General features: G+C 45.2%; 17 non-coding genes across 17 annotated transcripts; all 17 read left to right on the top strand.

Moving 5' to 3' along the window:
• The first annotated feature begins 943 nt into the window (after window positions 1-943).
• On the top strand, window positions 944-1,134 carry LOC141238039 (U2 spliceosomal RNA). The gene has a single exon (XR_012303536.1). It is a non-coding gene; the product is annotated as a U2 spliceosomal RNA (small nuclear RNA).
• A 1,116-nt stretch (window positions 1,135-2,250) lies between these two features.
• Window positions 2,251-2,441, top strand: LOC141238038 (U2 spliceosomal RNA). The gene has a single exon (XR_012303535.1). It is a non-coding gene; the product is annotated as a U2 spliceosomal RNA (small nuclear RNA).
• Window positions 2,442-3,558: 1,117 nt separating this feature from the next.
• Window positions 3,559-3,749, top strand: LOC141238037 (U2 spliceosomal RNA). Its single transcript, XR_012303534.1, has one exon. It is a non-coding gene; the product is annotated as a U2 spliceosomal RNA (small nuclear RNA).
• A 1,123-nt stretch (window positions 3,750-4,872) lies between these two features.
• LOC141238036 (U2 spliceosomal RNA) lies at window positions 4,873-5,063 on the top strand. Its single transcript, XR_012303533.1, has one exon. It is a non-coding gene; the product is annotated as a U2 spliceosomal RNA (small nuclear RNA).
• A 1,116-nt stretch (window positions 5,064-6,179) lies between these two features.
• Window positions 6,180-6,370, top strand: LOC141238034 (U2 spliceosomal RNA). Its single transcript, XR_012303532.1, has one exon. It is a non-coding gene; the product is annotated as a U2 spliceosomal RNA (small nuclear RNA).
• Window positions 6,371-7,490: 1,120 nt separating this feature from the next.
• LOC141238033 (U2 spliceosomal RNA) lies at window positions 7,491-7,681 on the top strand. The gene has a single exon (XR_012303531.1). It is a non-coding gene; the product is annotated as a U2 spliceosomal RNA (small nuclear RNA).
• Window positions 7,682-8,796: 1,115 nt separating this feature from the next.
• LOC141238393 (U2 spliceosomal RNA) lies at window positions 8,797-8,987 on the top strand. The gene has a single exon (XR_012303881.1). It is a non-coding gene; the product is annotated as a U2 spliceosomal RNA (small nuclear RNA).
• A 2,747-nt stretch (window positions 8,988-11,734) lies between these two features.
• LOC141238032 (U2 spliceosomal RNA) lies at window positions 11,735-11,925 on the top strand. Its single transcript, XR_012303530.1, has one exon. It is a non-coding gene; the product is annotated as a U2 spliceosomal RNA (small nuclear RNA).
• A 1,118-nt stretch (window positions 11,926-13,043) lies between these two features.
• Window positions 13,044-13,234, top strand: LOC141238031 (U2 spliceosomal RNA). The gene has a single exon (XR_012303529.1). It is a non-coding gene; the product is annotated as a U2 spliceosomal RNA (small nuclear RNA).
• Window positions 13,235-14,349: 1,115 nt separating this feature from the next.
• Window positions 14,350-14,540, top strand: LOC141238029 (U2 spliceosomal RNA). Its single transcript, XR_012303527.1, has one exon. It is a non-coding gene; the product is annotated as a U2 spliceosomal RNA (small nuclear RNA).
• Window positions 14,541-15,655: 1,115 nt separating this feature from the next.
• Window positions 15,656-15,846, top strand: LOC141238028 (U2 spliceosomal RNA). Its single transcript, XR_012303526.1, has one exon. It is a non-coding gene; the product is annotated as a U2 spliceosomal RNA (small nuclear RNA).
• Window positions 15,847-16,962: 1,116 nt separating this feature from the next.
• On the top strand, window positions 16,963-17,153 carry LOC141238027 (U2 spliceosomal RNA). Its single transcript, XR_012303525.1, has one exon. It is a non-coding gene; the product is annotated as a U2 spliceosomal RNA (small nuclear RNA).
• A 1,116-nt stretch (window positions 17,154-18,269) lies between these two features.
• On the top strand, window positions 18,270-18,460 carry LOC141238026 (U2 spliceosomal RNA). The gene has a single exon (XR_012303524.1). It is a non-coding gene; the product is annotated as a U2 spliceosomal RNA (small nuclear RNA).
• A 1,119-nt stretch (window positions 18,461-19,579) lies between these two features.
• On the top strand, window positions 19,580-19,770 carry LOC141238025 (U2 spliceosomal RNA). Its single transcript, XR_012303523.1, has one exon. It is a non-coding gene; the product is annotated as a U2 spliceosomal RNA (small nuclear RNA).
• A 1,123-nt stretch (window positions 19,771-20,893) lies between these two features.
• LOC141238436 (U2 spliceosomal RNA) lies at window positions 20,894-21,084 on the top strand. The gene has a single exon (XR_012303922.1). It is a non-coding gene; the product is annotated as a U2 spliceosomal RNA (small nuclear RNA).
• Window positions 21,085-22,203: 1,119 nt separating this feature from the next.
• LOC141238024 (U2 spliceosomal RNA) lies at window positions 22,204-22,394 on the top strand. Its single transcript, XR_012303522.1, has one exon. It is a non-coding gene; the product is annotated as a U2 spliceosomal RNA (small nuclear RNA).
• A 1,125-nt stretch (window positions 22,395-23,519) lies between these two features.
• LOC141238023 (U2 spliceosomal RNA) lies at window positions 23,520-23,710 on the top strand. Its single transcript, XR_012303521.1, has one exon. It is a non-coding gene; the product is annotated as a U2 spliceosomal RNA (small nuclear RNA).
• The last annotated feature ends 121 nt before the right edge of the window (window positions 23,711-23,831 follow it).

Raw genomic sequence — 23,831 nt, 5'->3', positions numbered from 1 at the left:
ACTGTGCATTGCATTGCCATGTAATGTAATGCAATGCTATCTATCTAGCTCTCCCTCTATACTTCCTTTTGGATAAACAGACATATTAGGCAAGCATTTTGGAGCTTTCACCTAAATAACTACAGGTGGTGAGATAAGCTGCACAATATAATTGACCTTTCAGTATATTGTTGCACACACACCATCTATTTAGCAAATGCCCTTGTTATCAACAGCAGCCTTTTAAACTCACCTGAGCTAACAGGTATGTGAGCTGGTTACTCTGCTGCGCTTAAAATTTCTTTTTTGGTTTGCTACAATGCCTTTTCTGAAACGTTGTCTCCCTCTGCTGGAATACTGACTTCTTTCATTTAATGCCTGCAGACTATAAAAGAGAAACCAACCCAAAAAGTTTGGTTGATTAGTCTGTGGCATTCTTTTAAACTGTTGCTTATGGCGGTCTCTGTGAGCTTCTCAGTGACATTCAGCCATCCAGGTATCCCGCCTGCAGTAGACGGAATGTGGCAATGGAACGCTGGCTGCGCGTGTCATAATAGGCTCTGAGCCTTTATATACCTGCGCACAGCAGCAGCCACCTTCAGTCTGCTGCTGGACAGCCAGCAGCAGCAGCAGCAGGAGAGGTAATTAATCAGCAACCCTCCTGCTAAGGGTAGACAGCTGCTCGTTCCACCCCCCCCCCCCCGCCTTAATTGGTTCTCCTCCCTTCCAACGGTGTTGAGGCGGGTGGGAACAGCCGGGGGTTGAGGGTACTGTGCTAAAAGAGGTGGAGTTATGCAGATCTAAAACGCGTGGATTGCAGCAGCAGCAAGCCGAAAAGTGCAGGCATGTGAGGGATCTAGAGGTTGACAGCATGTCTTCTTAACGGGAGTCCAGGTGGCCATCTCCACAAATGGACTTTTCAGAATCCTTGGGTGGCACCGTAGTCGGAAAACCAATTCTGGTTATCGCTTCTCGGCCTTTTGGCTAAGATCAAGTGTAGTATCTGTTCTTATCAGTTTAATATCTGATACGTCCCCTATCTGGGGACCATATATTAAATGGATTTTTAGAACAGGGAGATGGAAAAAGAGCTTGCTCTGTCCACTCCACGCATTGACCTGGTATTGCAGTATCTCCAGGACCGGTGCACCCCTTCTTTAATGCAGTTTCTAAAATCAGAAAGAATTGAATTCAATGCTTTTTGTTCATTTGGCTTGTTTGTCGGATTTTGGGATGGACTCTTTGGCTTTGCTTTTCTTCTCCTCATTGGATTTTTCATGTTAAAAGTTGCAGAAGCCAGATGACAAGCTCATTTTGGTTCAACTTCAGCAACTGTGCATTGCATTGCCATGTAATGTAATGCAATGCTATCTATCTAGCTCTCCCTCTATACTTCCTTTTGGATAAACAGACATATTAGGCAAGCATTTTGGAGCTTTCACCTAAATAACTACAGGTGGTGAGATAAGCTGCACAATATAATTGACCTTTCAGTATATTGTTGCACACACACCATCTATTTAGCAAATGCCTTTGTTATCAACAGCAGCCTTTTAAACTCACCTGAGCTAACAGGTATGTGCGCTGGTTACTCTGCTGCGCTTAAAATTTCTTTTTTGGTTTGCTACAATGCCTTTTCTGAAACGTTGTCTCCCTCTGCTGGAACACTGACTTCTTTCATTTAATGCCTGCAGACTATAAAAGAGAAACCAACCCAAAAAGTTTGGTTGATTAGTCTGTGGCATTCTTTTAAACTGTTGCTTATGGCGGTCTCTGTGAGCTTCTCAGTGACATTCAGCCATCCAGGTATCCCGCCTGCAGTAGACGGAATGTGGCAATGGAACGCTGGCTGCGCGTGTCATAATAGGCTCTGAGCCTTTATATACCTGCGCACAGCAGCAGCCACCTTCAGTCTGCTGCTGGACAGCCAGCAGCAGCAGCAGCAGGAGAGGTAATTAATCAGCAACCCTCCTGATAAGGGTAGACAGCTGCTCGTTCCACCCCCCCCCCCGCCTTAATTGGTTCTCCTCCCTTCCAACGGTGTTGAGGCGGGTGGGAACAGCCGGGGGTTGAGGGTACTGTGCTAAAAGAGGTGGAGTTATGCAGATCTAAAACGCGTGGATTGCAGCAGCAGCAAGCCGAAAAGTGCAGGCATGTGAGGGATCTAGAGGTTGACAGCATGTCTTCTTAACGGGAGTCCAGGTGGCCATCTCCACAAATGGACTTTTCAGAATCCTTGGGTGGCACCGTAGTCGGAAACCAATTCTGGTTATCGCTTCTCGGCCTTTTGGCTAAGATCAAGTGTAGTATCTGTTCTTATCAGTTTAATATCTGATACGTCCCCTATCTGGGGACCATATATTAAATGGATTTTTAGAACAGGGAGATGGAAAAAGAGCTTGCTCTGTCCACTCCACGCATTGACCTGGTATTGCAGTATCTCCAGGACCGGTGCACCCCTTCTTTAATGCAGTTTCTAAAATCAGAAAGAATTGAATTCAATGCTTTTTGTTCATTTGGCTTGTTTGTCGGATTTTGGGATGGACTCTTTGGCTTTGCTTTTCTTCTCCTCATTGGATTTTTCATGTTAAAAGTTGCAGAAGCCAGATGACAAGCTCATTTTGGTTCAACTTCAGCAACTGTGCATTGCATTGCCATGTAATGTAATGCAATGCTATCTATCTAGCTCTCCCTCTATACTTCCTTTTGGATAAACAGACATATTAGGCAAGCATTTTGGAGCTTTCACCTAAATAACTACAGGTGGTGAGATAAGCTGCACAATATAATTGACCTTTCAGTATATTGTTGCACACACACCATCTATTTAGCAAATGCCCTTGTTATCAACAGCAGCCTTTTAAACTCACCTGAGCTAACAGGTATGTGAGCTGGTTACTCTGCTGCGCTTAAAATTTCTTTTTTGGTTTGCTACAATGCCTTTTCTGAAACGTTGTCTCCCTCTGCTGGAACACTGACTTCTTTCATTTAATGCCTGCAGACTATAAAAGAGAAACCAACCCAAAAAGTTTGGTTGATTAGTCTGTGGCATTCTTTTAAACTGTTGCTTATGGCGGTCTCTGTGAGCTTCTCAGTGACATTCAGCCATCCAGGTATCCCGCCTGCAGTAGACGGAATGTGGCAATGGAACGCTGGCTGCGCGTGTCATAATAGGCTCTGAGCCTTTATATACCTGCGCACAGCAGCAGCCACCTTCAGTCTGCTGCTGGACAGCCAGCAGCAGCAGCAGCAGGAGAGGTAATTAATCAGCAACCCTCCTGCTAAGGGTAGACAGCTGCTCGTTCCACCCCCCCCCCCCGCCTTAATTGGTTCTCCTCCCTTCCAACGGTGTTGAGGCGGGTGGGAACAGCCGGGGGTTGAGGGTACTGTGCTAAAAGAGGTGGAGTTATGCAGATCTAAAACGCGTGGATTGCAGCAGCAGCAAGCCGAAAAGTGCAGGCATGTGAGGGATCTAGAGGTTGACAGCATGTCTACTTAACGGGAGTCCAGGTGGCCATCTCCACAAATGGACTTTTCAGAATCCTTGGGTGGCACCGTAGTCGGAAACCAATTCTGGTTATCGCTTCTCGGCCTTTTGGCTAAGATCAAGTGTAGTATCTGTTCTTATCAGTTTAATATCTGATACGTCCCCTATCTGGGGACCATATATTAAATGGATTTTTAGAACAGGGAGATGGAAAAAGAGCTTGCTCTGTCCACTCCACGCATTGACCTGGTATTGCAGTATCTCCAGGACCGGTGCACCCCTTCTTTAATGCAGTTTCTAAAATCAGAAAGAATTGAATTCAATGCTTTTTGTTCATTTGGCTTGTTTGTCGGATTTTGGGATGGACTCTTTGGCTTTGCTTTTCTTCTCCTCATTGGATTTTTCATGTTAAAAGTTGCAGAAGCCAGATGACAAGCTCATTTTGGTTCAACTTCAGCAACTGTGCATTGCATTGCCATGTAATGTAATGCAATGCTATCTATCTAGCTCTCCCTCTATACTTCCTTTTGGATAAACAGACATATTAGGCAAGCATTTTGGAGCTTTCACCTAAATAACTACAGGTGGTGAGATAAGCTGCACAATATAATTGACCTTTCAGTATATTGTTGCACACACACCATCTATTTAGCAAATGCCCTTGTTATCAACAGCAGCCTTTTAAACTCACCTGAGCTAACAGGTATGTGAGCTGGTTACTCTGCTGCGCTTAAAATTTCTTTTTTGGTTTGCTACAATGCCTTTTCTGAAACGTTGTCTCCCTCTGCTGGAACACTGACTTCTTTCATTTAATGCCTGCAGACTATAAAAGAGAAACCAACCCAAAAAGTTTGGTTGATTAGTCTGTGGCATTCTTTTAAACTGTTGCTTATGGCGGTCTCTGTGAGCTTCTCAGTGACATTCAGCCATCCAGGTATCCCGCCTGCAGTAGACGGAATGTGGCAATGGAACGCTGGCTGCGCGTGTCATAATAGGCTCTGAGCCTTTATATACCTGCGCACAGCAGCAGCCACCTTCAGTCTGCTGCTGGACAGCCAGCAGCAGCAGCAGCAGCAGGAGAGGTAATTAATCAGCAACCCTCCTGCTAAGGGTAGACAGCTGCTCGTTCCACCCCCCCCCCCCCCCGCCTTAATTGGTTCTCCTCCCTTCCAACGGTGTTGAGGCGGGTGGGAACAGCCGGGGGTTGAGGGTACTGTGCTAAAAGAGGTGGTGTTATGCAGATCTAAAACGCGTGGATTGCAGCAGCAGCAAGCCGAAAAGTGCAGGCATGTGAGGGATCTAGAGGTTGACAGCATGTCTTCTTAACGGGAGTCCAGGTGGCCATCTCCACAAATGGACTTTTCAGAATCCTTGGGTGGCACCGTAGTCGGAAACCAATTCTGGTTATCGCTTCTCGGCCTTTTGGCTAAGATCAAGTGTAGTATCTGTTCTTATCAGTTTAATATCTGATACGTCCCCTATCTGGGGACCATATATTAAATGGATTTTTAGAACAGGGAGATGGAAAAAGAGCTTGCTCTGTCCACTCCACGCATTGACCTGGTATTGCAGTATCTCCAGGACCGGTGCACCCCTTCTTTAATGCAGTTTCTAAAATCAGAAAGAATTGAATTCAATGCTTTTTGTTCATTTGGCTTGTTTGTCGGATTTTGGGATGGACTCTTTGGCTTTGCTTTTCTTCTCCTCATTGGATTTTTCATGTTAAAAGTTGCAGAAGCCAGATGACAAGCTCATTTTGGTTCAACTTCAGCAACTGTGCATTGCATTGCCATGTAATGTAATGCAATGCTATCTATCTAGCTCTCCCTCTATACTTCCTTTTGGATAAACAGACATATTAGGCAAGCATTTTGGAGCTTTCACCTAAATAACTACAGGTGGTGAGATAAGCTGCACAATATAATTGACCTTTCAGTATATTGTTGCACACACACCATCTATTTAGCAAATGCCCTTGTTATCAACAGCAGCCTTTTAAACTCACCTGAGCTAACAGGTATGTGAGCTGGTTACTCTGCTGCGCTTAAAATTTCTTTTTTGGTTTGCTACAATGCCTTTTCTGAAACGTTGTCTCCCTCTGCTGGAACACTGACTTCTTTCATTTAATGCCTGCAGACTATAAAAGAGAAACCAACCCAAAAAGTTTGGTTGATTAGTCTGTGGCATTCTTTTAAACTGTTGCTTATGGCGGTCTCTGTGAGCTTCTCAGTGACATTCAGCCATCCAGGTATCCCGCCTGCAGTAGACGGAATGTGGCAATGGAACGCTGGCTGCGCATGTCATAATAGGCTCTGAGCCTTTATATACCTGCGCACAGCAGCAGCCACCTTCAGTCTGCTGCTGGACAGCCAGCAGCAGCAGCAGCAGCAGGAGAGGTAATTAATCAGCAACCCTCCTGCTAAGGGTAGACAGCTGCTCGTTCCACCCCCCCCGCCTTAATTGGTTCTCCTCCCTTCCAACGGTGTTGAGGCGGGTGGGAACAGCCGGGGGTTGAGGGTACTGTGCTAAAAGAGGTGGAGTTATGCAGATCTAAAACGCGTGGATTGCAGCAGCAGCAAGCCGAAAAGTGCAGGCATGTGAGGGATCTAGAGGTTGACAGCATGTCTTCTTAACGGGAGTCCAGGTGGCCATCTCCACAAATGGACTTTTCAGAATCCTTGGGTGGCACCGTAGTCGGAAACCAATTCTGGTTATCGCTTCTCGGCCTTTTGGCTAAGATCAAGTGTAGTATCTGTTCTTATCAGTTTAATATCTGATACGTCCCCTATCTGGGGACCATATATTAAATGGATTTTTAGAACAGGGAGATGGAAAAAGAGCTTGCTCTGTCCACTCCACGCATTGACCTGGTATTGCAGTATCTCCAGGACCGGTGCACCCCTTCTTTAATGCAGTTTCTAAAATCAGAAAGAATTGAATTCAATGCTTTTTGTTCATTTGGCTTGTTTGTCGGATTTTGGGATGGACTCTTTGGCTTTGCTTTTCTTCTCCTCATTGGATTTTTCATGTTAAAAGTTGCAGAAGCCAGATGACAAGCTCATTTTGGTTCAACTTCAGCAACTGTGCATTGCATTGCCATGTAATGTAATGCAATGCTATCTATCTAGCTCTCCCTCTATACTTCCTTTTGGATAAACAGACATATTAGGCAAGCATTTTGGAGCTTTCACCTAAATAACTACAGGTGGTGAGATAAGCTGCACAATATAATTGACCTTTCAGTATATTGTTGCACACACACCATCTATTTAGCAAATGCCCTTGTTATCAACAGCAGCCTTTTAAACTCACCTGAGCTAACAGGTATGTGAGCTGGTTACTCTGCTGCGCTTAAAATTTCTTTTTTGGTTTGCTACAATGCCTTTTCTGAAACGTTGTCTCCCTCTGCTGGAATACTGACTTCTTTCATTTAATGCCTGCAGACTATAAAAGAGAAACCAACCCAAAAAGTTTGGTTGATTAGTCTGTGGCATTCTTTTAAACTGTTGCTTATGGCGGTCTCTGTGAGCTTCTCAGTGACATTCAGCCATCCAGGTATCCCGCCTGCAGTAGACGGAATGTGGCAATGGAACGCTGGCTGCGTGTGTCATAATAGGCTCTGAGCCTTTATATACCTGCGCACAGCAGCAGCCACCTTCAGTCTGCTGCTGGACAGCCAGCAGCAGCAGCAGCAGGAGAGGTAATTAATCAGCAACCCTCCTGCTAAGGGTAGACAGCTGCTAGTTCCACCCCCCCCCCCCCCCGCCTTAATTGTTTCTCCTCCCTTCCAACGGTGTTGAGGCGGGTGGGAACAGCCGGGGGTTGAGGGTACTGTGCTAAAAGAGGTGGAGTTATGCAGATCTAAAACGCGTGGATTGCAGCAGCAGCAAGCCGAAAAGTGCAGGCATGTGAGGGATCTAGAGGTTGACAGCATGTCTTCTTAACGGGAGTCCAGGTGGCCATCTCCACAAATGGACTTTTCAGAATCCTTGGGTGGCACCGTAGTCGGAAACCAATTCTGGTTATCGCTTCTCGGCCTTTTGGCTAAGATCAAGTGTAGTATCTGTTCTTATCAGTTTAATATCTGATACGTCCCCTATCTGGGGACCATATATTAAATGGATTTTTAGAACAGGGAGATGGAAAAAGAGCTTGCTCTGTCCACTCCACGCATTGACCTGGTATTGCAGTATCTCCAGGACCGGTGCACCCCTTCTTTAATGCAGTTTCTAAAATCAGAAAGAATTGAATTCAATGCTTTTTGTTCATTTGGCTTGTTTGTCGGATTTTGGGATGGACTCTTTGGCTTTGCTTTTCTTCTCCTCATTGGATTTTTCATGTTAAAAGTTGCAGAAGCCAGATGACAAGCTCATTTTGGTTCAACTTCAGCAACTGTGCATTGCATTGCCATGTAATGTAATGCAATGCTATCTATCTAGCTCTCCCTCTATACTTCCTTTTGGATAAACAGACATATTAGGCAAGCATTTTGGAGCTTTCACCTAAATAACTACAGGTGGTGAGATAAGCTGCACAATATAATTGACCTTTCAGTATATTGTTGCACACACACCATCTATTTAGCAAATGCCCTTGTTATCAACAGCAGCCTTTTAAACTCACCTGAGCTAACAGGATGTGAGCTGGTTACTCTGCTGCGCTTAAAATTTCTTTTTTGGTTTGCTACAATGCCTTTTCTGAAACGTTGTCTCCCTCTGCTGGAACACTGACTTCTTTCATTTAATGCCTGCAGACTATAAAAGAGAAACCAACCCAAAAAGTTTGGTTGATTAGTCTGTGGCATTCTTTTAAACTGTTGCTTATGGCGGTCTCTGTGAGCTTCTCAGTGACATTCAGCCATCCAGGTATCCCGCCTGCAGTAGACGGAATGTGGCAATGGAACGCTGGCTGCGCGTGTCATAATAGGCTCTGAGCCTTTATATACCTGCGCACAGCAGCAGCCACCTTCAGTCTGCTGCTGGACAGCCAGCAGCAGCAGCAGCAGGAGAGGTAATTAATCAGCAACCCTCCTGCTAAGGGTAGACAGCTGCTCGTTCCACCCTCCCCCCCGCCTTAATTGGTTCTTATCCCTTCCAACGGTGTTGAGGCGGGTGGGAACAGCCGGGGGTTGAGGGTACTGTGCTAAAAGAGGTGGAGTTATGCAGATCTAAAACGCGTGGATTGCAGCAGCAGCAAGCCGAAAAGTGCAGGCATGTGAGGGATCTAGAGGTTGACAGCATGTCTTCTTAACGGGAGTCCAGGTGGCCATCTCCACAAATGGACTTTTCAGAATCCTTGGGTGGCACCGTAGTCGGAAACCAATTCTGGTTATCACTTCTCGGCCTTTTGGCTAAGATCAAGTGTAGTATCTGTTCTTATCAGTTTAATATCTGATACGTCCCCTATCTGGGGACCATATATTAAATGGATTTTTAGAACAGGGAGATGGAAAAAGAGCTTGCTCTGTCCACTCCACGCATTGACCTGGTATTGCAGTATCTCCAGGACCGGTGCACCCCTTCTTTAATGCAGTTTCTAAAATCAGAAAGAATTGAATTCAATGCTTTTTGTTCATTTGGCTTGTTTGTCGGATTTTGGGATGGACTCTTTGGCTTTGCTTTTCTTCTCCTCATTGGATTTTTCATGTTAAAAGTTGCAGAAGCCAGATGACAAGCTCATTTTGGTTCAACTTCAGCAACTGTGCATTGCATTGCCATGTAATGTAATGCAATGCTATCTATCTAGCTCTCCCTCTATACTTCCTTTTGGATAAACAGACATATTAGGCAAGCATTTTGGAGCTTTCACCTAAATAACTACAGGTGGTGAGATAAGCTGCACAATATAATTGACCTTTCAGTATATTGTTGCACACACACCATCTATTTAGCAAATGCCCTTGTTATCAACAGCAGCCTTTTAAACTCACCTGAGCTAACAGGTACAGTACAGACCAAAAGTTTGGACACACCTTCTCATTTAAAGATTTTTCTGTATTTTCATGACTATGAAAATTGTACATTCACACTGAAGGCATCAAAACTATGAATTACCACATGTGGAATTATATACTTAACAAAAAAAGTGTGAAACAACTGAAAATATGTCTTATATTCTAGGTTCTTCAAAGTAGCCACCTTTTGCTTTGATGACTGCTTTGCACACTCTTGGCATTCTCTTGATGAGCTTCAAGAGGTAGTCACCGGAAATGGTTTTCACTTCACAGGTGTGCCCTGTCAGGTTTAATAAGTGGGAGTTCTTGCCTTATAAATGGGGTTCGGATCATCAGCTGTGTTGTGCAGAAGTCTGGTGGATACACAGCTGATAGTCCTACTAAATAGACTGTTAGAATTTGTATTATGGCAAGAAAAAAGCAGCTAAGTAAAGAAAAATGAGTGGCCATCATTACTTTAAGAAATGAAGGTCAGTCAATGCAAAAAATTGGTAAAACTTTGAAAGTGTCCCCAAGTGCAGATGCAAAAACCATCAAGCGCTGCAAGAAACTGGCTCACATGAGGACTGCCCCAGGAAAGGAAGACCAAGAGTCACCTCTGCTTCTGAGGATAAGTTTATCCGAGTCACCAGCCTCAGAAATCGCAGGTTAACAGCAGCTCAGATTAGAGACCAGGTCAATGCCACACAGAGTTCTAGCAGCAGACACATCTCTTCAACAACTGTTAAGAGGAGACTTTGTGCAGCAGGCCTTCATGGTAAAATAGCTGCTAGGAAACCACTGCTAAGGACAGGCAACAAGCAGAAGAGACTTATTTGGGCTAAAGAACACAAGGAATGGACATTAGACCAGTGGAAATCTGTGCTTTGGTCTGATGAGTCTAAATTTGAGATCTTTGGTTCCAACCACCGTGTCTTTGTGCGATGCAGAAAAGGTGAACGGATGGACTCTACATGTCTGGTTCCCACCGAGAAGCATGGAGGAGGAGGTGTGATGGTGTGGGGGTGCTTTGCTGGTGACACTGTTGGGGATTTATTCAAAATTGAAGGCATACTGAACCAGCATGGCTACAACAGCATCTTGCAGCGGCATGCTATTCCATCCGGTTTGCGTTTAGTTGGACCATCATTTATTTTTCAACAGGACAATGACCCCAAACACACCTCCAGGCTGTGTAAGGGCTATTTGACCAAGAAGGAGAATGATGGGGTGCTACGCCAGATGACCTGGCCTCCACAGTCACCAGACCTGAACCCAATCGAGATGATTTGGGGTGAGCTGGACCGCAGAGTGAAGGCAAAAGGGCCAACAAGTGCTAAGCATCTCTGGGAACTCCTTCAAGATTGTTGGAAGACCATTTCCATTGACTACCTCTTGAAGCTCATCAAGAGAATGCCAAGAGTGTGCAAAGCAGTCATCAAAGCAAAAGGTGGCTACTTTGAAGAACCTAGAATATAAGACATATTTTCAGTTCTTTCACACTTTTTTGTTAAGTATATAATTCCACATGTGTTAATTCATAGTTTTGATGCCTTCAGTGTGAATGTACAATTTTCATAGTCATGAAAATACAGAAAAATCTTGAAATGAGAAGGTGTGTCCAAACTTTTGGTCTGTACTGTATGTGAGCTGGTTACTCTGCTGCGCTTAAAATTTCTTTTTTGGTTTGCTACAATGCCTTTTCTGAAACGTTGTCTCCCTCTGCTGGAACACTGACTTCTTTCATTTAATGCCTGCAGACTATAAAAGAGAAACCAACCCAAAAAGTTTGGTTGATTAGTCTGTGGCATTCTTTTAAACTGTTGCTTATGGCGGTCTCTGTGAGCTTCTCAGTGACATTCAGCCATCCAGGTATCCCGCCTGCAGTAGACGGAATGTGGCAATGGAACGCTGGCTGCGCGTGTCATAATAGGCTCTGAGCCTTTATATACCTGCGCACAGCAGCAGCCACCTTCAGTCTGCTGCTGGACAGCCAGCAGCAGCAGCAGCAGGAGAGGTAATTAATCAGCAACCCTCCTGCTAAGGGTAGACAGCTGCTCGTTCCACCCCCCCCCCGCCTTAATTGGTTCTCCTCCCTTCCAACGGTGTTGAGGCGGGTGGGAACAGCCGGGGGTTGAGGGTACTGTGCTAAAAGAGGTGGAGTTATGCAGATCTAAAACGCGTGGATTGCAGCAGCAGCAAGCCGAAAAGTGCAGGCATGTGAGGGATCTAGAGGTTGACAGCATGTCTTCTTAACGGGAGTCCAGGTGGCCATCTCCACAAATGGACTTTTCAGAATCCTTGGGTGGCACCGTAGTCGGAAACCAATTCTGGTTATCGCTTCTCGGCCTTTTGGCTAAGATCAAGTGTAGTATCTGTTCTTATCAGTTTAATATCTGATACGTCCCCTATCTGGGGACCATATATTAAATGGATTTTTAGAACAGGGAGATGGAAAAAGAGCTTGCTCTGTCCACTCCACGCATTGACCTGGTATTGCAGTATCTCCAGGACCGGTGCACCCCTTCTTTAATGCAGTTTCTAAAATCAGAAAGAATTGAATTCAATGCTTTTTGTTCATTTGGCTTGTTTGTCGGATTTTGGGATGGACTCTTTGGCTTTGCTTTTCTTCTCCTCATTGGATTTTTCATGTTAAAAGTTGCAGAAGCCAGATGACAAGCTCATTTTGGTTCAACTTCAGCAACTGTGCATTGCATTGCCATGTAATGTAATGCAATGCTATCTATCTAGCTCTCCCTCTATACTTCCTTTTGGATAAACAGACATATTAGGCAAGCATTTTGGAGCTTTCACCTAAATAACTACAGGTGGTGAGATAAGCTGCACAATATAATTGACCTTTCAGTATATTGTTGCACACACACCATCTATTTAGCAAATGCCCTTGTTATCAACAGCAGCCTTTTAAACTCACCTGAGCTAACAGGTATGTGAGCTGGTTACTCTGCTGCGCTTAAAATTTCTTTTTTGGTTTGCTACAATGCCTTTTCTGAAACGTTGTCTCCCTCTGCTGGAACACTGACTTCTTTCATTTAATGCCTGCAGACTATAAAAGAGAAACCAACCCAAAAAGTTTGGTTGATTAGTCTGTGGCATTCTTTTAAACTGTTGCTTATGGCGGTCTCTGTGAGCTTCTCAGTGACATTCAGCCATCCAGGTATCCCGCCTGCAGTAGACGGAATGTGGCAATGGAACGCTGGCTGCGCGTGTCATAATAGGCTCTGAGCCTTTATATACCTGCGCACAGCAGCAGCCACCTTCAGTCTGCTGCTGGACAGCCAGCAGCAGCAGCAGCAGGAGAGGTAATTAATCAGCAACCCTCCTGCTAAGGGTAGACAGCTGCTCGTTCCACCCCCCCCCCCCCGCCTTAATTGGTTCTCCTCCCTTCCAACGGTGTTGAGGCGGGTGGGAACAGCCGGGGGTTGAGGGTACTGTGCTAAAAGAGGTGGAGTTATGCAGATCTAAAACGCGTGGATTGCAGCAGCAGCAAGCCGAAAAGTGCAGGCATGTGAGGGATCTAGAGGTTGACAGCATGTCTTCTTAACGGGAGTCCAGGTGGCCATCTCCACAAATGGACTTTTCAGAATCCTTGGGTGGCACCGTAGTCGGAAACCAATTCTGGTTATCGCTTCTCGGCCTTTTGGCTAAGATCAAGTGTAGTATCTGTTCTTATCAGTTTAATATCTGATACGTCCCCTATCTGGGGACCATATATTAAATGGATTTTTAGAACAGGGAGATGGAAAAAGAGCTTGCTCTGTCCACTCCACGCATTGACCTGGTATTGCAGTATCTCCAGGACCGGTGCACCCCTTCTTTAATGCAGTTTCTAAAATCAGAAAGAATTGAATTCAATGCTTTTTGTTCATTTGGCTTGTTTGTCGGATTTTGGGATGGACTCTTTGGCTTTGCTTTTCTTCTCCTCATTGGATTTTTCATGTTAAAAGTTGCAGAAGCCAGATGACAAGCTCATTTTGGTTCAACTTCAGCAACTGTGCATTGCATTGCCATGTAATGTAATGCAATGCTATCTATCTAGCTCTCCCTCTATACTTCCTTTTGGATAAACAGACATATTAGGCAAGCATTTTGGAGCTTTCACCTAAATAACTACAGGTGGTGAGATAAGCTGCACAATATAATTGACCTTTCAGTATATTGTTGCACACACACCATCTATTTAGCAAATGCCCTTGTTATCAACAGCAGCCTTTTAAACTCACCTGAGCTAACAGGTATGTGAGCTGGTTACTCTGCTGCGCTTAAAATTTCTTTTTTGGTTTGCTACAATGCCTTTTCTGAAACGTTGTCTCCCTCTGCTGGAACACTGACTTCTTTCATTTAATGCCTGCAGACTATAAAAGAGAAACCAACCCAAAAAGTTTGGTTGATTAGTCTGTGGCATTCTTTTAAACTGTTGCTTATGGCGGTCTCTGTGAGCTTCTCAGTGACATTCAGCCATCCAGGTATCCCGCCTGCAGTAGACGGAATGTGGCAATGGAACGCTGGCTGCGCGTGTCATAATAGGCTCTGAGCCTTTATATACCTGCGCACAGCAGCAGCCACCTTCAGTCTGCTGCTGGACAGCCAGCAGCAGCAGCAGCAGGAGAGGTAATTAATCAGCAACCCTCCTGCTAAGGGTAGACAGCTGCTCGTTCCACCCCCCCCCCGCCTTAATTGGTTCTCCTCCCTTCCAACGGTGTTGAGGCGGGTGGGAACAGCCGGGGGTTGAGGGTACTGTGCTAAAAGAGGTGGAGTTATGCAGATCTAAAACGCGTGGATTGCAGCAGCAGCAAGCCGAAAAGTGCAGGCATGTGAGGGATCTAGAGGTTGACAGCATGTCTTCTTAACGGGAGTCCAGGTGGCCATCTCCACAAATGGACTTTTCAGAATCCTTGGGTGGCACCGTAGTCGGAAACCAATTCTGGTTATCGCTTCTCGGCCTTTTGGCTAAGATCAAGTGTAGTATCTGTTCTTATCAGTTTAATATCTGATACGTCCCCTATCTGGGGACCATATATTAAATGGATTTTTAGAACAGGGAGATGGAAAAAGAGCTTGCTCTGTCCACTCCACGCATTGACCTGGTATTGCAGTATCTCCAGGACCGGTGCACCCCTTCTTTAATGCAGTTTCTAAAATCAGAAAGAATTGAATTCAATGCTTTTTGTTCATTTGGCTTGTTTGTCGGATTTTGGGATGGACTCTTTGGCTTTGCTTTTCTTCTCCTCATTGGATTTTTCATGTTAAAAGTTGCAGAAGCCAGATGACAAGCTCATTTTGGTTCAACTTCAGCAACTGTGCATTGCATTGCCATGTAATGTAATGCAATGCTATCTATCTAGCTCTCCCTCTATACTTCCTTTTGGATAAACAGACATATTAGGCAAGCATTTTGGAGCTTTCACCTAAATAACTACAGGTGGTGAGATAAGCTGCACAATATAATTGACCTTTCAGTATATTGTTGCACACACACCATCTATTTAGCAAATGCCCTTGTTATCAACAGCAGCCTTTTAAACTCACCTGAGCTAACAGGTATGTGAGCTGGTTACTCTGCTGCGCTTAAAATTTCTTTTTTGGTTTGCTACAATGCCTTTTCTGAAACGTTGTCTCCCTCTGCTGGAACACTGACTTCTTTCATTTAATGCCTGCAGACTATAAAAGAGAAACCAACCCAAAAAGTTTGGTTGATTAGTCTGTGGCATTCTTTTAAACTGTTGCTTATGGCGGTCTCTGTGAGCTTCTCAGTGACATTCAGCCATCCAGGTATCCCGCCTGCAGTAGACGGAATGTGGCAATGGAACGCTGGCTGCGCGTGTCATAATAGGCTCTGAGCCTTTATATACCTGCGCACAGCAGCAGCCACCTTCAGTCTGCTGCTGGACAGCCAGCAGCAGCAGCAGCAGGAGAGGTAATTAATCAGCAACCCTCCTGCTAAGGGTAGACAGCTGCTCGTTCCACCCCCCCCCCGCCTTAATTGGTTCTCCTCCCTTCCAACGGTGTTGAGGCGGGTGGGAACAGCCGGGGGTTGAGGGTACTGTGCTAAAAGAGGTGGAGTTATGCAGATCTAAAACGCGTGGATTGCAGCAGCAGCAAGCCGAAAAGTGCAGGCATGTGAGGGATCTAGAGGTTGACAGCATGTCTTCTTAACGGGAGTCCAGGTGGCCATCTCCACAAATGGACTTTTCAGAATCCTTGGGTGGCACCGTAGTCGGAAACCAATTCTGGTTATCGCTTCTCGGCCTTTTGGCTAAGATCAAGTGTAGTATCTGTTCTTATCAGTTTAATATCTGATACGTCCCCTATCTGGGGACCATATATTAAATGGATTTTTAGAACAGGGAGATGGAAAAAGAGCTTGCTCTGTCCACTCCACGCATTGACCTGGTATTGCAGTATCTCCAGGACCGGTGCACCCCTTCTTTAATGCAGTTTCTAAAATCAGAAAGAATTGAATTCAATGCTTTTTGTTCATTTGGCTTGTTTGTCGGATTTTGGGATGGACTCTTTGGCTTTGCTTTTCTTCTCCTCATTGGATTTTTCATGTTAAAAGTTGCAGAAGCCAGATGACAAGCTCATTTTGGTTCAACTTCAGCAACTGTGCATTGCATTGCCATGTAATGTAATGCAATGCTATCTATCTAGCTCTCCCTCTATACTTCCTTTTGGATAAACAGACATATTAGGCAAGCATTTTGGAGCTTTCACCTAAATAACTACAGGTGGTGAGATAAGCTGCACAATATAATTGACCTTTCAGTATATTGTTGCACACACACCATCTATTTAGCAAATGCCCTTGTTATCAACAGCAGCCTTTTAAACTCACCTGAGCTAACAGGTATGTGAGCTGGTTACTCTGCTGCGCTTAAAATTTCTTTTTTGGTTTGCTACAATGCCTTTTCTGAAACGTTGTCTCCCTCTGCTGGAACACTGACTTCTTTCATTTAATGCCTGCAGACTATAAAAGAGAAACCAACCCAAAAAGTTTGGTTGATTAGTCTGTGGCATTCTTTTAAACTGTTGCTTATGGCGGTCTCTGTGAGCTTCTCAGTGACATTCAGCCATCCAGGTATCCCGCCTGCAGTAGACGGAATGTGGCAATGGAACGCTGGCTGCGCGTGTCATAATAGGCTCTGAGCCTTTATATACCTGCGCACAGCAGCAGCCACCTTCAGTCTGCTGCTGGACAGCCAGCAGCAGCAGCAGCAGGAGAGGTAATTAATCAGCAACCCTCCTGCTAAGGGTAGACAGCTGCTCGTTCCACCCCCCCCCCCGCCTTAATTGGTTCTCCTCCCTTCCAACGGTGTTGAGGCGGGTGGGAACAGCCGGGGGTTGAGGGTACTGTGCTAAAAGAGGTGGAGTTATGCAGATCTAAAACGCGTGGATTGCAGCAGCAGCAAGCCGAAAAGTGCAGGCATGTGAGGGATCTAGAGGTTGACAGCATGTCTTCTTAACGGGAGTCCAGGTGGCCATCTCCACAAATGGACTTTTCAGAATCCTTGGGTGGCACCGTAGTCGGAAACCAATTCTGGTTATCGCTTCTCGGCCTTTTGGCTAAGATCAAGTGTAGTATCTGTTCTTATCAGTTTAATATCTGATACGTCCCCTATCTGGGGACCATATATTAAATGGATTTTTAGAACAGGGAGATGGAAAAAGAGCTTGCTCTGTCCACTCCACGCATTGACCTGGTATTGCAGTATCTCCAGGACCGGTGCACCCCTTCTTTAATGCAGTTTCTAAAATCAGAAAGAATTGAATTCAATGCTTTTTGTTCATTTGGCTTGTTTGTCGGATTTTGGGATGGACTCTTTGGCTTTGCTTTTCTTCTCCTCATTGGATTTTTCATGTTAAAAGTTGCAGAAGCCAGATGACAAGCTCATTTTGGTTCAACTTCAGCAACTGTGCATTGCATTGCCATGTAATGTAATGCAATGCTATCTATCTAGCTCTCCCTCTATACTTCCTTTTGGATAAACAGACATATTAGGCAAGCATTTTGGAGCTTTCACCTAAATAACTACAGGTGGTGAGATAAGCTGCACAATATAATTGACCTTTCAGTATATTGTTGCACACACACCATCTATTTAGCAAATGCCCTTGTTATCAACAGCAGCCTTTTAAACTCACCTGAGCTAACAGGTATGTGAGCTGGTTACTCTGCTGCGCTTAAAATTTCTTTTTTGGTTTGCTACAATGCCTTTTCTGAAACGTTGTCTCCCTCTGCTGGAACACTGACTTCTTTCATTTAATGCCTGCAGACTATAAAAGAGAAACCAACCCAAAAAGTTTGGTTGATTAGTCTGTGGCATTCTTTTAAACTGTTGCTTATGGCGGTCTCTGTGAGCTTCTCAGTGACATTCAGCCATCCAGGTATCCCGCCTGCAGTAGACGGAATGTGGCAATGGAACGCTGGCTGCGCGTGTCATAATAGGCTCTGAGCCTTTATATACCTGCGCACAGCAGCAGCCACCTTCAGTCTGCTGCTGGACAGCCAGCAGCAGCAGCAGCAGGAGAGGTAATTAATCAGCAACCCTCCTGCTAAGGGTAGACAGCTGCTCGTTCCACCCCCCCCCCCGCCTTAATTGGTTCTCCTCCCTTCCAACGGTGTTGAGGCGGGTGGGAACAGCCGGGGGTTGAGGGTACTGTGCTAAAAGAGGTGGAGTTATGCAGATCTAAAACGCGTGCATTGCAGCAGCAGCAAGCCGAAAAGTGCAGGCATGTGAGGGATCTAGAGGTTGACAGCATGTCTTCTTAACGGGAGTCCAGGTGGCCATCTCCACAAATGGACTTTTCAGAATCCTTGGGTGGCACCGTAGTCGGAAACCAATTCTGGTTATCGCTTCTCGGCCTTTTGGCTAAGATCAAGTGTAGTATCTGTTCTTATCAGTTTAATATCTGATACGTCCCCTATCTGGGGACCATATATTAAATGGATTTTTAGAACAGGGAGATGGAAAAAGAGCTTGCTCTGTCCACTCCACGCATTGACCTGGTATTGCAGTATCTCCAGGACCGGTGCACCCCTTCTTTAATGCAGTTTCTAAAATCAGAAAGAATTGAATTCAATGCTTTTTGTTCATTTGGCTTGTTTGTCGGATTTTGGGATGGACTCTTTGGCTTTGCTTTTCTTCTCCTCATTGGATTTTTCATGTTAAAAGTTGCAGAAGCCAGATGACAAGCTCATTTTGGTTCAACTTCAGCAACTGTGCATTGCATTGCCATGTAATGTAATGCAATGCTATCTATCTAGCTCTCCCTCTATACTTCCTTTTGGATAAACAGACATATTAGGCAAGCATTTTGGAGCTTTCACCTAAATAACTACAGGTGGTGAGATAAGCTGCACAATATAATTGACCTTTCAGTATATTGTTGCACACACACCATCTATTTAGCAAATGCCCTTGTTATCAACAGCAGCCTTTTAAACTCACCTGAGCTAACAGGTATGTGAGCTGGTTACTCTGCTGCGCTTAAAATTTCTTTTTTGGTTTGCTACAATGCCTTTTCTGAAACGTTGTCTCCCTCTGCTGGAACACTGACTTCTTTCATTTAATGCCTGCAGACTATAAAAGAGAAACCAACCCAAAAAGTTTGGTTGATTAGTCTGTGGCATTCTTTTAAACTGTTGCTTATGGCGGTCTCTGTGAGCTTCTCAGTGACATTCAGCCATCCAGGTATCCCGCCTGCAGTAGACGGAATGTGGCAACGGAACGCTGGCTGCGCGTGTCATAATAGGCTCTGAGCCTTTATATACCTGCGCACAGCAGCAGCCACCTTCAGTCTGCTGCTGGACAGCCAGCAGCAGCAGCAGCAGCAGGAGAGGTAATTAATCAGCAACCCTCCTGCTAAGGGTAGACAGCTGCTCGTTCCACCCCCCCCCCCGCCTTAATTGGTTCTCCTCCCTTCCAACGGTGTTGAGGCGGGTGGGAACAGCCGGGGGTTGAGGGTACTGTGCTAAAAGAGGTGGAGTTATGCAGATCTAAAACGCGTGGATTGCAGCAGCAGCAAGCCGAAAAGTGCAGGCATGTGAGGGATCTAGAGGTTGACAGCATGTCTTCTTAACGGGAGTCCAGGTGGCCATCTCCACAAATGGACTTTTCAGAATCCTTGGGTGGCACCGTAGTCGGAAACCAATTCTGGTTATCGCTTCTCGGCCTTTTGGCTAAGATCAAGTGTAGTATCTGTTCTTATCAGTTTAATATCTGATACGTCCCCTATCTGGGGACCATATATTAAATGGATTTTTAGAACAGGGAGATGGAAAAAGAGCTTGCTCTGTCCACTCCACGCATTGACCTGGTATTGCAGTATCTCCAGGACCGGTGCACCCCTTCTTTAATGCAGTTTCTAAAATCAGAAAGAATTGAATTCAATGCTTTTTGTTCATTTGGCTTGTTTGTCGGATTTTGGGATGGACTCTTTGGCTTTGCTTTTCTTCTCCTCATTGGATTTTTCATGTTAAAAGTTGCAGAAGCCAGATGACAAGCTCATTTTGGTTCAACTTCAGCAACTGTGCATTGCATTGCCATGTAATGTAATGCAATGCTATCTATCTAGCTCTCCCTCTATACTTCCTTTTGGATAAACAGACATATTAGGCAAGCATTTTGGAGCTTTCACCTAAATAACTACAGGTGGTGAGATAAGCTGCACAATATAATTGACCTTTCAGTATATTGTTGCACACACACCATCTATTTAGCAAATGCCCTTGTTATCAACAGCAGCCTTTTAAACTCACCTGAGCTAACAGGTATGTGAGCTGGTTACTCTGCTGCGCTTAAAATTTCTTTTTTGGTTTGCTACAATGCCTTTTCTGAAACGTTGTCTCCCTCTGCTGGAACACTGACTTCTTTCATTTAATGCCTGCAGACTATAAAAGAGAAACCAACCCAAAAAGTTTGGTTGATTAGTCTGTGGCATTCTTTTAAACTGTTGCTTATGGCGGTCTCTGTGAGCTTCTCAGTGACATTCAGCCATCCAGGTATCCCGCCTGCAGTAGACGGAATGTGGCAATGGAACGCTGGCTGCGCGTGTCATAATAGGCTCTGAGCCTTTATATACCTGCGCACAGCAGCAGCCACCTTCAGTCTGCTGCTGGACAGCCAGCAGCAGCAGCAGCAGCAGGAGAGGTAATTAATCAGCAACCCTCCTGCTAAGGGTAGACAGCTGCTCGTTCCACCCCCCCCCCCCCCCGCCTTAATTGGTTCTCCTCCCTTCCAACGGTGTTGAGGCGGGTGGGAACTGCCGGGGGTTGAGGGTACTGTGCTAAAAGAGGTGGAGTTATGCAGATCTAAAACGCGTGGATTGCAGCAGCAGCAAGCCGAAAAGTGCAGGCATGTGAGGGATCTAGAGGTTGACAGCATGTCTTCTTAACGGGAGTCCAGGTGGCCATCTCCACAAATGGACTTTTCAGAATCCTTGGGTGGCACCGTAGTCGGAAACCAATTCTGGTTATCGCTTCTCGGCCTTTTGGCTATGATCAAGTGTAGTATCTGTTCTTATCAGTTTAATATCTGATACGTCCCCTATCTGGGGACCATATATTAAATGGATTTTTAGAACAGGGAGATGGAAAAAGAGCTTGCTCTGTCCACTCCACGCATTGACCTGGTATTGCAGTATCTCCAGGACCGGTGCACCCCTTCTTTAATGCAGTTTCTAAAATCAGAAAGAATTGAATTCAATGCTTTTTGTTCATTTGGCTTGTTTGTCGGATTTTGGGATGGACTCTTTGGCTTTGCTTTTCTTCTCCTCATTGGATTTTTCATGTTAAAAGTTGCAGAAGCCAGATGACAAGCTCATTTTGGTTCAACTTCAGCAACTGTGCATTGCATTGCCATGTAATGTAATGCAATGCTATCTATCTAGCTCTCCCTCTATACTTCCTTTTGGATAAACAGACATATTAGGCAAGCATTTTGGAGCTTTCACCTAAATAACTACAGGTGGTGAGATAAGCTGCACAATATAATTGACCTTTCAGTATATTGTTGCACACACACCATCTATTTAGCAAATGCCCTTGTTATCAACAGCAGCCTTTTAAACTCACCTGAGCTAACAGGTATGTGAGCTGGTTACTCTGCTGCGCTTAAAATTTCTTTTTTGGTTTGCTACAATGCCTTTTCTGAAACGTTGTCTCCCTCTGCTGGAACACTGACTTCTTTCATTTAATGCCTGCAGACTATAAAAGAGAAACCAACCCAAAAAGTTTGGTTGATTAGTCTGTGGCATTCTTTTAAACTGTTGCTTATGGCGGTCTCTGTGAGCTTCTCAGTGACATTCAGCCATCCAGGTATCCCGCCTGCAGTAGACGGAATGTGGCAACGGAACGCTGGCTGCGCGTGTCATAATAGGCTCTGAGCCTTTATATACCTGCGCACAGCAGCAGCCACCTTCAGTCTGCTGCTGGACAGCCAGCAGCAGCAGCAGCAGCAGGAGAGGTAATTAATCAGCAACCCTCCTGCTAAGGGTAGACAGCTGCTCGTTCCACCCCCCCCCCCGCCTTAATTGGTTCTCCTCCCTTCCAACGGTGTTGAGGCGGGTGGGAACAGCCGGGGGTTGAGGGTACTGTGCTAAAAGAGGTGGAGTTATGCAGATCTAAAACGCGTGGATTGCAGCAGCAGCAAGCCGAAAAGTGCAGGCATGTGAGGGATCTAGAGGTTGACAGCATGTCTTCTTAACGGGAGTCCAGGTGGCCATCTCCACAAATGGACTTTTCAGAATCCTTGGGTGGCACCGTAGTCGGAAACCAATTCTGGTTATCGCTTCTCGGCCTTTTGGCTAAGATCAAGTGTAGTATCTGTTCTTATCAGTTTAATATCTGATACGTCCCCTATCTGGGGACCATATATTAAATGGATTTTTAGAACAGGGAGATGGAAAAAGAGCTTGCTCTGTCCACTCCACGCATTGACCTGGTATTGCAGTATCTCCAGGACCGGTGCACCCCTTCTTTAATGCAGTTTCTAAAATCAGAAAGAATTGAATTCAATGCTTTTTGTTCATTTGGCTTGTTTGTCGGATTTTGGGATGGACTCTTTGGCTTTGCTTTTCTTCTCCTCATTGGATTTTTCATGTTAAAAGTTGCAGAAGCCAGATGACAAGCTCATTTTGGTTCAACTTCAGCAACTGTGCATTGCATTGCCATGTAATGTAATGCAATGCTATCTATCTAGCTCTCCCTCTATACTTCCTTTTGGATAAACAGACATATTAGGCAAGCATTTTGGAGCTTTCACCTAAATAACTACAGGTGGTGAGATAAGCTGCACAATATAATTGACCTTTCAGTATATTGTTGCACACACACCATCTATTTAGCAAATGCCCTTGTTATCAACAGCAGCCTTTTAAACTCACCTGAGCTAACAGGTATGTGAGCTGGTTACTCTGCTGCGCTTAAAATTTCTTTTTTGGTTTGCTACAATGCCTTTTCTGAAACGTTGTCTCCCTCTGCTGGAACACTGACTTCTTTCATTTAATGCCTGCAGACTATAAAAGAGAAACCAACCCAAAAAGTTTGGTTGATTAGTCTGTGGCATTCTTTTAAACTGTTGCTTATGGCGGTCTCTGTGAGCTTCTCAGTGACATTCAGCCATCCAGGTATCCCGCCTGCAGTAGACGGAATGTGGCAATGGAACGCTGGCTGCGCGTGTCATAATAGGCTCTGAGCCTTTATATACCTGCGCACAGCAGCAGCCACCTTCAGTCTGCTGCTGGACAGCCAGCAGCAGCAGCAGCAGCAGGAGAGGTAATTAATCAGCAACCCTCCTGCTAAGGGTAGACAGCTGCTCGTTCCACCCCCCCCCCCTCCCCCGCCTTAATTGGTTCTCCTCCCTTCCAACGGTGTTGAGGCGGGTGGGAACTGCCGGGGGTTGAGGGTACTGTGCTAAAAGAGGTGGAGTTATGCAGATCTAAAACGCGTGGATTGCAGCAGCAGCAAGCCGAAAAGTGCAGGCATGTGAGGGATCTAGAGGTTGACAGCATGTCTTCTTAACGGGAGTCCAGGTGGCCATCTCCACAAATGGACTTTTCAGAATCCTTGGGTGGCACCGTAGTCGGAAACCAATTCTGGTTATCGCTTCTCGGCCTTTTGGCTAAGATCAAGTGTAGTATCTGTTCTTATCAGTTTAATATCTGATACGTCCCCTATCTGGGGACCATATATTAAATGGATTTTTAGAACAGGGAGATGGAAAAAGAGCTTGCTCTGTCCACTCCACGCATTGACCTGGTATTGCAGTATCTCCAGGACCGGTGCACCCCTTCTTTAATGCAGTTTCTAAAATCAGAAAGAATTGAATTCAATGCTTTTTGTTCATTTGGCTTGTTTGTCGGATTTTGGGATGGACTCTTTGGCTTTGCTTTTCTTCTCCTCATTGGATTTTT

This window comes from Phyllobates terribilis, unplaced genomic scaffold (genome assembly GCF_046119375.1).
Source record: "Phyllobates terribilis strain yellow unplaced genomic scaffold, ASM4611937v1 Scaffold_737__1_contigs__length_740118, whole genome shotgun sequence".
In the NCBI taxonomy this organism is placed as follows: Eukaryota; Metazoa; Chordata; class Amphibia; order Anura; family Dendrobatidae; genus Phyllobates; species Phyllobates terribilis.
This window is presented reverse-complemented; position numbering and strand designations above follow the sequence as displayed.